The sequence below is a fragment of the Hordeum vulgare genome, chromosome 2H (assembly GCF_904849725.1).
Source record: "Hordeum vulgare subsp. vulgare chromosome 2H, MorexV3_pseudomolecules_assembly, whole genome shotgun sequence".
NCBI classification, from domain to species: domain Eukaryota; kingdom Viridiplantae; phylum Streptophyta; class Magnoliopsida; order Poales; family Poaceae; genus Hordeum; species Hordeum vulgare.
This window is the reverse complement of record NC_058519.1, coordinates 1,359,308-1,368,772: the sequence shown is the minus strand read 5'-3', so window position 1 is coordinate 1,368,772 and position 9,465 is coordinate 1,359,308. Positions and strand designations below refer to the sequence as shown.

Genomic DNA, 9,465 nt, shown 5'->3' with positions numbered 1-9,465 from the left:
AGAACCACAGTTACACAAGGAAGGATATTGTGTTGTATTGTCAAGCCTGTTTACGCACTTTGAATTTTCCATGAGTGAACCTGTAAGGTTGTACCTTCTGCAAAGTGCTACCACCTACATATTATCCAAATTTTCTTCTAAATTTCATGAGGCATGAGCCATAAATTTTCTCAAGAATAACCCTTGATATATATAAGGCACACATCCAATTTTAGTAATTCTCTCTTTTTAGCTCTCATTTATCTGGTGGCTCAGAGCATCGTAACATAGATCTTTGAATATCGACAAATGATTGGTTGCCTGATTTATTTATAAGATGATTCTTCTATGTATTTAGTTACATGATTTTAATTTGATTATCTTCTTTGAACATTTTCTTTTGCTGACTATTAGTTGATTCACATGCGTATGATGTTTTGTTGGTCTTCAGAACATTGGGGGAGCGTAAACATGAAACATCATGTGTAGTAGATAGCGCTTTACCTGCACTGGGCGGCAGAGCGTGGGGCCACGACCGTGGCCAGTGTGCTAATGGAGAACGACATGAACTTGGAGGTGGCCATCGTGAATCGCCACCGGGTATGTAATTGTTTTCTATTATTTTCCCCTGATTTTGTACTCTCTTTTGCGTATTTTGTAATGTTGTGGGATTTGTATTCTTTTTCCTCAAGGTGATGAATCAGCGAAGCGAGGGACTTAATTCTTCAGTGAGGCAAGCAGGGTACCCCATACCTGCATTTCCTCTTAAGTATGTTGACTAGATCTCGAGAGTCTTGGATGCTTCTTTCTCGGTCCGTTTAAATAGATCATTATTTTTACCAGGTTGTACACGTTTTTTCTCTCAATGTGCACTCTCACAATCTTATACCTTTTCTGATCTCGAAAGTGATGGTATAGGATATCACCCAAACAATGTCTTCTCATCAAGGATTGGGATGTGTTCTCCATACAACATATTGTCCAGGGTTTGTTTTTCCGTCCAATAAACTGAACTGCCTCATAGACAATTATATGTAATACCCTCTTCTCCATAAATAAATGATATTTACTTGGTTGTAGGCCATGCTTGGCAGCCTCTCCTCCTCCCGGTCTTCGATGCTTCTGCAGGAACTAAGCGCCAGTGTGGTCGAGCCACATAGCACACCAGCGAGCTACAACAGCGCAAACCCTGTAGGAAAAAATTATGACGTATTTAAGAGCTGAGAGAATGGTGTCATAATGTGGTTGATTACCTTTAAAATTGTGTTACAGGATTCAACGATTTATGTGTATACAGTATACTTCCATGTCTACTTGATTCGTCTATATAGAATATGGATCCAGGTGGTTTGGAATGTTAAATATGTGCTCATACGATGTCTGGATTACCAATCTATTTACCGACGACCGATTTTAAATGATGTCTTATAAAGTTGTGAAATTCCGCAAGAAAAAGTTTGTGAGTGGAATTAATTAGTATGTTGCTTGTGATGTTTTCTTCAAAGCTCTTTTGCAATCAATAATTCCTATATTCTTATGTGTATAAATTCTCCCCTAAATCCTGGAGTACATATTTCTTCCATATTGTTCACCTGTTCCATTGTATATATGCACTTTGAAAGGCAGATGTTAATGTTGGTTGGTTGCCCCATAGGTCAAAAAGGCTAAAATCTTGAGTTGTATTGAGCATAGTCCTTTTCTTAAAGTTTCTGATGGACTATATAACATTGACCATTGAATAATTTCATCAGAATGAGACAAGGGCACTGTTACATGGTTCGATAGAGACTGAAAGTATATTGCTTTACTGATTCAGATATAATGTTTCTTCTTATTCTTGATCATACCTATAACATGATACAAGCAATTATTCTGAAAGCCCGTTCAGTCACACGGCTTGGTGACTAGAGCTGCATTTTGAATATTGTATTGTATAACTGAAGCACCATCATATTTTAGTGTGTGGAATGTGCCCGTGTGACAATCTTTATAGAAGCTACAAAACAAATTCTTGAAATTTGATACTATACAATCAAATTAGATATCATCGTAAATTTTAATCTCTCGCGAGACACAGGGATTGGAGGTTTCCTCTCAAGAAGAGAGAGGGGAGAGGATGACGATGAGATGTATTTATCTACCATTTTAGGACCATGAGATATCATATGTGGATAGTCTATTCCTCATGTCATGTTACATTTTTCTTGATACACACATTTTGTTATCCCGTGGCAACGCACGGGTACTATACTAGTTAGTGTAGTGTCAAAAACTTTCTTATAGTATGGGAGGGAGGGAATACTACTAAGCGACTTTTGTTAAGTGAGGTTTTAGCACTAGTCTTGATACTTTGTATGTGTGCATATTTAATTTGCTTTCGTTATGCATGCAGCAATATAGGTTTAGGGAGTAACTAGTTCCGCGAAGCTTCAGCAAATGTGCGTGCAGAGAAAGCGATGCCAAGCAGCCGTGCGATACTGCGGGATGAAGCTGCGCGAGGCGGCAAGATCGTGTGATGCGGCAAGCGTTTGGGCAGTTGAATTCTGACCGGCTAAGCAATTAGTTGAAGCCATGAGAATTGGTATGATATCGATAGTTAGTTAGTGTGTTAGCTGCATGCATGTGGTGGCCGGCCGGGTCATGCGTTATTGGTCGGTGTGTGGTGTGCATATATGCATGGACTTAGTGTGTGCGCCAGTTAGAGGAGAGGTATCTGGTTTCGTGTGGCTCAACAAACCAACAACAACTTACAACTAAACTTATCAATGGACTGAGATATCCCATGGAGGTACCCAACTTGTCCCTTATATATATGAACCCGGCCTTAGCCATGTCCATTGAAGGATATAGACATCTTAGTAGCTGCTAGCATATCCCACACTACTCACCATAACAATGTCAATTATGTTCTACTTGTTCATCTACACAACACTCGTGCTGCTTGTTCTTCCCATGTACTACTTGTACTTCAGGGCTAGTTGTAGATCAAAGAACCCAGCAGTGCTCCCAAAAACTGGCCAATATTGCACATGTTCCCTTCCTTCGTGGCCAACCTCCACAACATGAATGACTATTTCACCCTGGTCCTCGCCCGATCAGGCCACAACTTCAGGGCACACGGCCCACCCGGGACCGGGATGCGGTTTTTCATCACATGCGATCCTGCCAACATCCGGCACATCTTCACGACGAACTACACCAACTTCCCCAAGGGTGCGGAGTTCGCCGCAATCTTCGACATCATGAGCGGCGGCATCTTCACCATCGACGGTGAGCCAGCTCATCGGCAGCGCGCGAAAATCAAGAGCGTGATCAGCAACCCACGGTTGGTTGCAAGGATGGAGGCTTGGTGCCGCGACAAGGTGGAGAACAACCTCCTCCCGTTATTTACGCAAATGGCGAGCACCAGCACTTGGTTCAATATGCAAGATTTGATGTCAAGGTTAATGTTTGACCTTGCTGCTACGCCTCTGTTCGGTGTGGACCCCGGCCTTCTATCTTTGGACATGCCTCCCAATGAAGCCGCGGTCGCCATGGACACAGTCATGGAGGTGGCATATTTTCGGCTCGTGGTGCCGACTTCTTGTTGGAAGTTGATGAGGCGGCTAAACATCGGCCCTGAGAGGAAGCTCAAGGCAGCACACAAGGTGCTGCGTGGGTTTGTTGTGGAGATGATGGAGAGGAGGAAGATTAACACATCTTCTGTTGGTAACGACGAGCAACATGAGGGTGTTGATATAATGTCTTCCTTCCTCAACGATCCCTACTATACCGAGGATGACATGTTCAATGCATTGACCATTAGCTACATGCTCGCTGCAAGGGACACCGTTGGAACGGCCCTGACATGGATTTTCTACAACCTTGCTCAGAACCCAAATATTGTCTCAATCATCCGCAATGAACTCTCACCGATTGCATCACGCAAAGTAGCGGCCCATCCAGATGCCATGGTGATCTTTGAGCCGGACGAGACCAAATCTCTAGTCTATCTGAGAGCTGTCTTGTACGAGACTCTCAGGTTGTACCCACCAGCCCCTCTCGAGCGCAAGATGGTGGCGGCCAATGATATCATGCTGAGTGGTCATGAGGTGCATGCCGGTGACACCATCTTTATCTCTCTCCACTCCATGGGAAGAATGGAGGGTATATGGGGTAAAGACTGCCTCGACTACAATCCAGATAGGTGGCTCTCGGAGGATGGCAACAAGCTGAGGTACGTACCATCTCACAAGTTCTTGACCTTCAACTCGGGTCCGAGGATGTGCCTTGGCAAGGACATCGCGGTTATGCAGATGAAGACCGTCATTGCCTCAACGTTGTGGAACTTCGATTCGAGATAATGGAAGGGCAATGCATCGAGCCTAAGTCATCTTGTATACAGGAGATGAAAAACGGGCTCATATTTAAGCTAAAGAAGCGAGAAATGTAACATTAGAGCAAGTCTAATAAGGCATACTCAACAGACTATACCAATAGAAAGTGCCATCTCATTTAAATCCTAGGTGGAAGGAAGAGAAAGACGGAGAGAGAGTGAAGCGGATGCTAAATCTGTAGTCAGGGTGTAGCACAAGCTACGAGGCAGAAGAGCTGGCTTGCAGCATGTGCAAGCGGTAGAGCCGGCTCTTAGTCTTCTCATCCAATCATGTGCGTTTTTCTGCTTTCTTCATATGCAAGAATTAAAATGCTATAGCCAACTTTAGTATGCAATCTAAAGCCAGTCTATTATATGAGAGTGTTCTTTTTTACCAAGGTTGTAGGTGGCATGGCACATGTATAGAGCCGGCAGCGGACTTTCTTATAATCCACGTTCTTAGACTTTGATCTTATGTAAACTTGCTTACGAACGACGAGAACAGTTTTATGTTGCCCACAATCACATTACTTATATATCGAATAATAGAAGCATCCATGAAGCAAAATTTATCTGAACAACCAACGTGCTGCCATTTATTACTCCATTGTATTACCTCTGTACCATAATATATGACGAGTATGAAGACTGAAAACTGAGAGTATGAAGACTTTCAAAACACAAAAGACACTAACAAAATGAACTAAAGTGACTAAATCTTAAAAATGATTGGTAGACAAGAAGAAAACAAAGAAAATTTATTTTATTGAGAATGAAAAAATGACAGAGATAATAATAATAAGAATGAGAGAATAATGACAGAGAATAGATGACACTAAACATGATTTAAGCAGAAAAAGGAAACTGAAAAAAATTGATAAACAGAAAGACAAACTCCTCCTAGAAAAACTGAAAAAATGAAGACTAAACAATGAACAAACTGAATATTGAGAAATAACTGGAAAAAATGAAAACTAAATAATGAACAAACTGGATATTGAGACATACACTAAACTCTAAAGACTGATGAAACTGAATAAGATTGAGCAAACTGAAGAGAGACAAATGAAGAAACTGAGAGAAACTAATGAAACCAAAATAATGTGAAACTAAATAAGACTGAATAAAGAGACTGAAAACATCATAAAAGGAAACCTAAAAGAAAAGGTGGACCGAAAGATGAACAAAGACAAAACATCTGAAATAATGATAATAGAGAGAAAGACTCAAGAAGAACCAAATACTGAACAGTGAACAATGAACTCTGATGGATGTTTGGAACTGAAGAAAATGACACCTACCACTGAAACTACAGAAAAAAAAACGATGAAAAGGCACATAACACTCAAGCTATTGACCAAACTGAAGGAAATGACACCTACACTAAACTAACTGAAAAATTATAGCCTTAAAAAACGAAGACTAAAGAATGAAATAATTGTACACACAAACTGTGAAACTGTGACGATGAGAAATCGAATATCTAAAAGTGAAGGAACTCTGAAAAATTGAAAGAAACATGCACTTAAGATGATTGAAACTGAAAATGACATAATGAGGAATATAGAAGAGTAGAAATGAGATAATGAGAAATAAATAAGGCGAGGACCGGCGAAGAGGGGAGAAGCTCACGGTGCCTTGCTCGCGGGTCGCGTGGACCGGCGACTCGCACTCGATGGGAGAGACGCTGGCCGCCCCCGCCGCTAACCGATGGTTATCGTCCCTCAACAGCATGCCCACTCTCGTCGGCGCAACTCGCCTCCTACCGCAGTTTGCCGACAACTTCGCTTCCTCCACCGCCTACTCATCCTTTTCCTGTTATGGTGGGACAAACGAAGGGACAGCAGCACCCTGTCACTAAAACGCACTAAAAATACAAGAAATCGACTGAATTGGCCACATCCACGATTAGATTCAGGAAAAGAAATCGGACGGCCAAAAAATTCGACCTGAAGCCAAATTGAAATCAGCCGACTTAAATTTAGTAAAAGTGTATAAAAATATTGAACCATTCATCTTGATGGTCAAACTATAGATGTAGCCAATTAAGGAGAACTTCCATGGATTATTTGAGTCATATGAAGATGAAACAACTACAAAAGAGTACTTTTTAGGTGTTTCAAAAAAGTACTTAGATCCACCCTGGTATAGGTTAACTTCAATGTGTTTATCGAGGTTTCCGTGAGCATATATTCAAAGCAAAGCACTCGCTCCATCTCCTTAGCGAAGACGAGTTCATCCTTGTGCTTCGTGTACTTATGATGAGACTCAAATCAACAGCCAATTAGCCACACAACATTTTTGTGGCGTACCTCATGAAGGTTACGTGATTTTATTTTTGAATTTTGTTTACTATATTTTGCATTTACTATTCACTAGTAAACATATCAAGGAGATATTTCACAGGTCGCACCTCACCTGGGCCGGCCCATTTTGCAGTGGCACGTTCGCAAGGTGGAAAAATGACCAAAAAAATAGGGTTTCAAACCCGAGAACTCGAGATGAGACGCGCATGGTGCTAGATGCTCCGACCGACAAGCTCATGTGCTAGGTATGCAACACCACATTTAAAGAAACAATCAAAAACAGCAAAATATAAATGTTTACAAAATTTCCCAAAGTATAAGCATAGTAACACCTAGGAATTGGTAACTAAAATGGCAGCCCGGTGCATAAGAACTATAGGCCAGAACAGAGTTAAATTGTTTTTTAGAAATTTTCAACATCAATTTCTTTTTGAAAATTGTAAATATTTTTTGAAAAAAAACATTTTCAAATTTGTTAAAAAGCATTTCATGAAAATACAAATATTTTTTGGGTTTCTCAGACATTTCTCGGGAAAAAGTAAAAAAATAAAAATGAGAATACTTTTTAAAATCATGAACAATCTTTAAAAAACGTTTTATGAAAAACAGAAAAAATGAAAACACAAACAATTTCTGAAATTGGCAACAAAATTACCAAAACACCAATACTTTTGAATTTGCATAAATAAAATTTAATTCATGTACATCTTCTTAGTATGTGAACAAATTTGGAAGAGGTTGAACATTTTCTGACATTCCTGAACATTTTTTGAATTCGTGAACAAAATCCGAAAACGCAAACACTTTTGAAAACTACGACCAAGTATTTCAAAACACAAACATTTTATGAAAAGTCCAGGAATATATTTCGAATTTGTGAACAAAACCTGAAAATATAAACATGTTTTGAATATGTAAATAAAATGAAAAAAAGGAATATTTACTGAACTTCCTAAGCATTTTCTGAATTTGTGAACAAAAATTTAATAACATGGATATTTTTAAAATTACGAACATTTATTTTATAAAACCATAAGGTTTTATAAAATTACCCAAATATTTTATGAATTTGTTATTTCTTTAAAACTTGTATATCTTTCAATGTGTGAATTTGTTTTCAAAAGTTTGCACATTTTCTGAAATTCCCTATCATTTTCTGAATGTGTGAACAAAAATAAAAAATGCAAAGTATTTTTTCAAATTTATCAAACATATTTTAATCTTCAAACTAATTTTCAAGAACACGAATATCTATGAAACTTTTCAACAAATTTTCAATGTACGGATATTTTTCGAAATTCATGAACATTTTCTTAATTTCTGAACAAAAGCTTAAATTGCAATCATTTTTTAATTAAAAATTCTATTAGTATTGGATTTTCATACATTTTTCTAAAAGAAGCGAACAATATTTGAGATTTCTAAAACATAAATCAAACGAGGAACATTGTTAAAAAAATAATACACCCTCTCCTCCGAAATAAGTGACTCAACTTTGTAAGTTTAGTACAAAGTTAAGTCACTTATTTTTGGACAGAGGAAGTACTTCCTTTTTTTATTGTTTATCTTTTTCTTTTCTTTCCTTTTTTTTCTCCTTTTGAAGTATATTTTCTTTTCTCCATTTTTTGATGGGGCTCCATGCAACTCCGGTGAAGCTCCACTGCAGCGTCAGTTATGCTTCAGATACCTCGACGTTGCTCCACTCCAACTCCAGCGATGTAGCGGTTATCCTTGCTACAACTCCGACTCACAGCACAGCAATTGCGGCCATGGTGTTGGACGCAACGGCGGTGCTTCATGGGAGTTGCGGGGACCCCCTCTCAATCTTGGAGCATCGCGGTTGTTTGCGACGGGTGATAACCCACAAAGTATAGGGGGTCAATTGTAGCCTTTCTCGATACGTAAGAGTGTTGAACCCAACGATGAGCTAAAGGTAGAAAAGATATTTTCTCAAGTTCTATCGACCACCGATACAACTCCCGCATGTTTAACGTTCGCTTTAACTAGAACAAGTATGAAACTAGTACTTTGTATGTGTGATAGGATAGGTTTGCAAGAAAATAAAGAACGCGTAATTAAAAACTAGGGGTTGCTTAGATAAAGAAACAACTAAGTTTGTCTTAGTAGAGATCTTTTTGTCACAAGAAGGTTATTTGTCCATAGACAATCGATAACTAGACCGGTAATCATTATTACAATTTTATATGAGGAAGAAGCATAAGCTAACATACTTTCTCTACTTGAATCATATGCACTTATGATTGGAACTCTAGCAAGCATCCGCAACTACTAAAGATCATTAAGGTAAAACTCAATCATAACATTATCAGGTATCAAGTCCTCTTTACTCCCATATGCAACAACCCACCTACTCGGGTTTATGCTTCTGTCACTCAAGCAACCCACCATAGGCAAATCATGAACACATTTTAACACCCTACAGCGGGGATCCCTCATGCTTGCACGACACGGAGAACACCATAGGACAGCACCAATAATAAAACATGCAACTCAAACCAATCATGATCATCAATCAACCCATAAGACAAAACGGATCTACTCAAACATCATAGGGTAGCCATACATCATTGGGAAATAATATATAGCATTGAGCACCATGTTTAAGTAGAGATTACAACAGGGAGAAGGGGTGTTACACCGCTGCATAGAGGGGGAGAGAGTTGGTGATGACTGCGACGAAGTTGTTGGTGTAGATCGTCGTCACGATGATGGCCCGACGACGTTTCAGTGCCATCGGGAGAGGGGGAGAGAGCCCCCTCCTTCTTCTTCTTCCTTGCCCCCCCCCCCCCTAGATGGGAGGAGGGT

General features: G+C 39.5%; 1 pseudogene; it reads left to right on the top strand.

Moving 5' to 3' along the window:
- The first annotated feature begins 2,883 nt into the window (after positions 1 to 2,883).
- Positions 2,884 to 4,411, top strand: LOC123429005 (annotated as a pseudogene).
- The last annotated feature ends 5,054 nt before the right edge of the window (positions 4,412 to 9,465 follow it).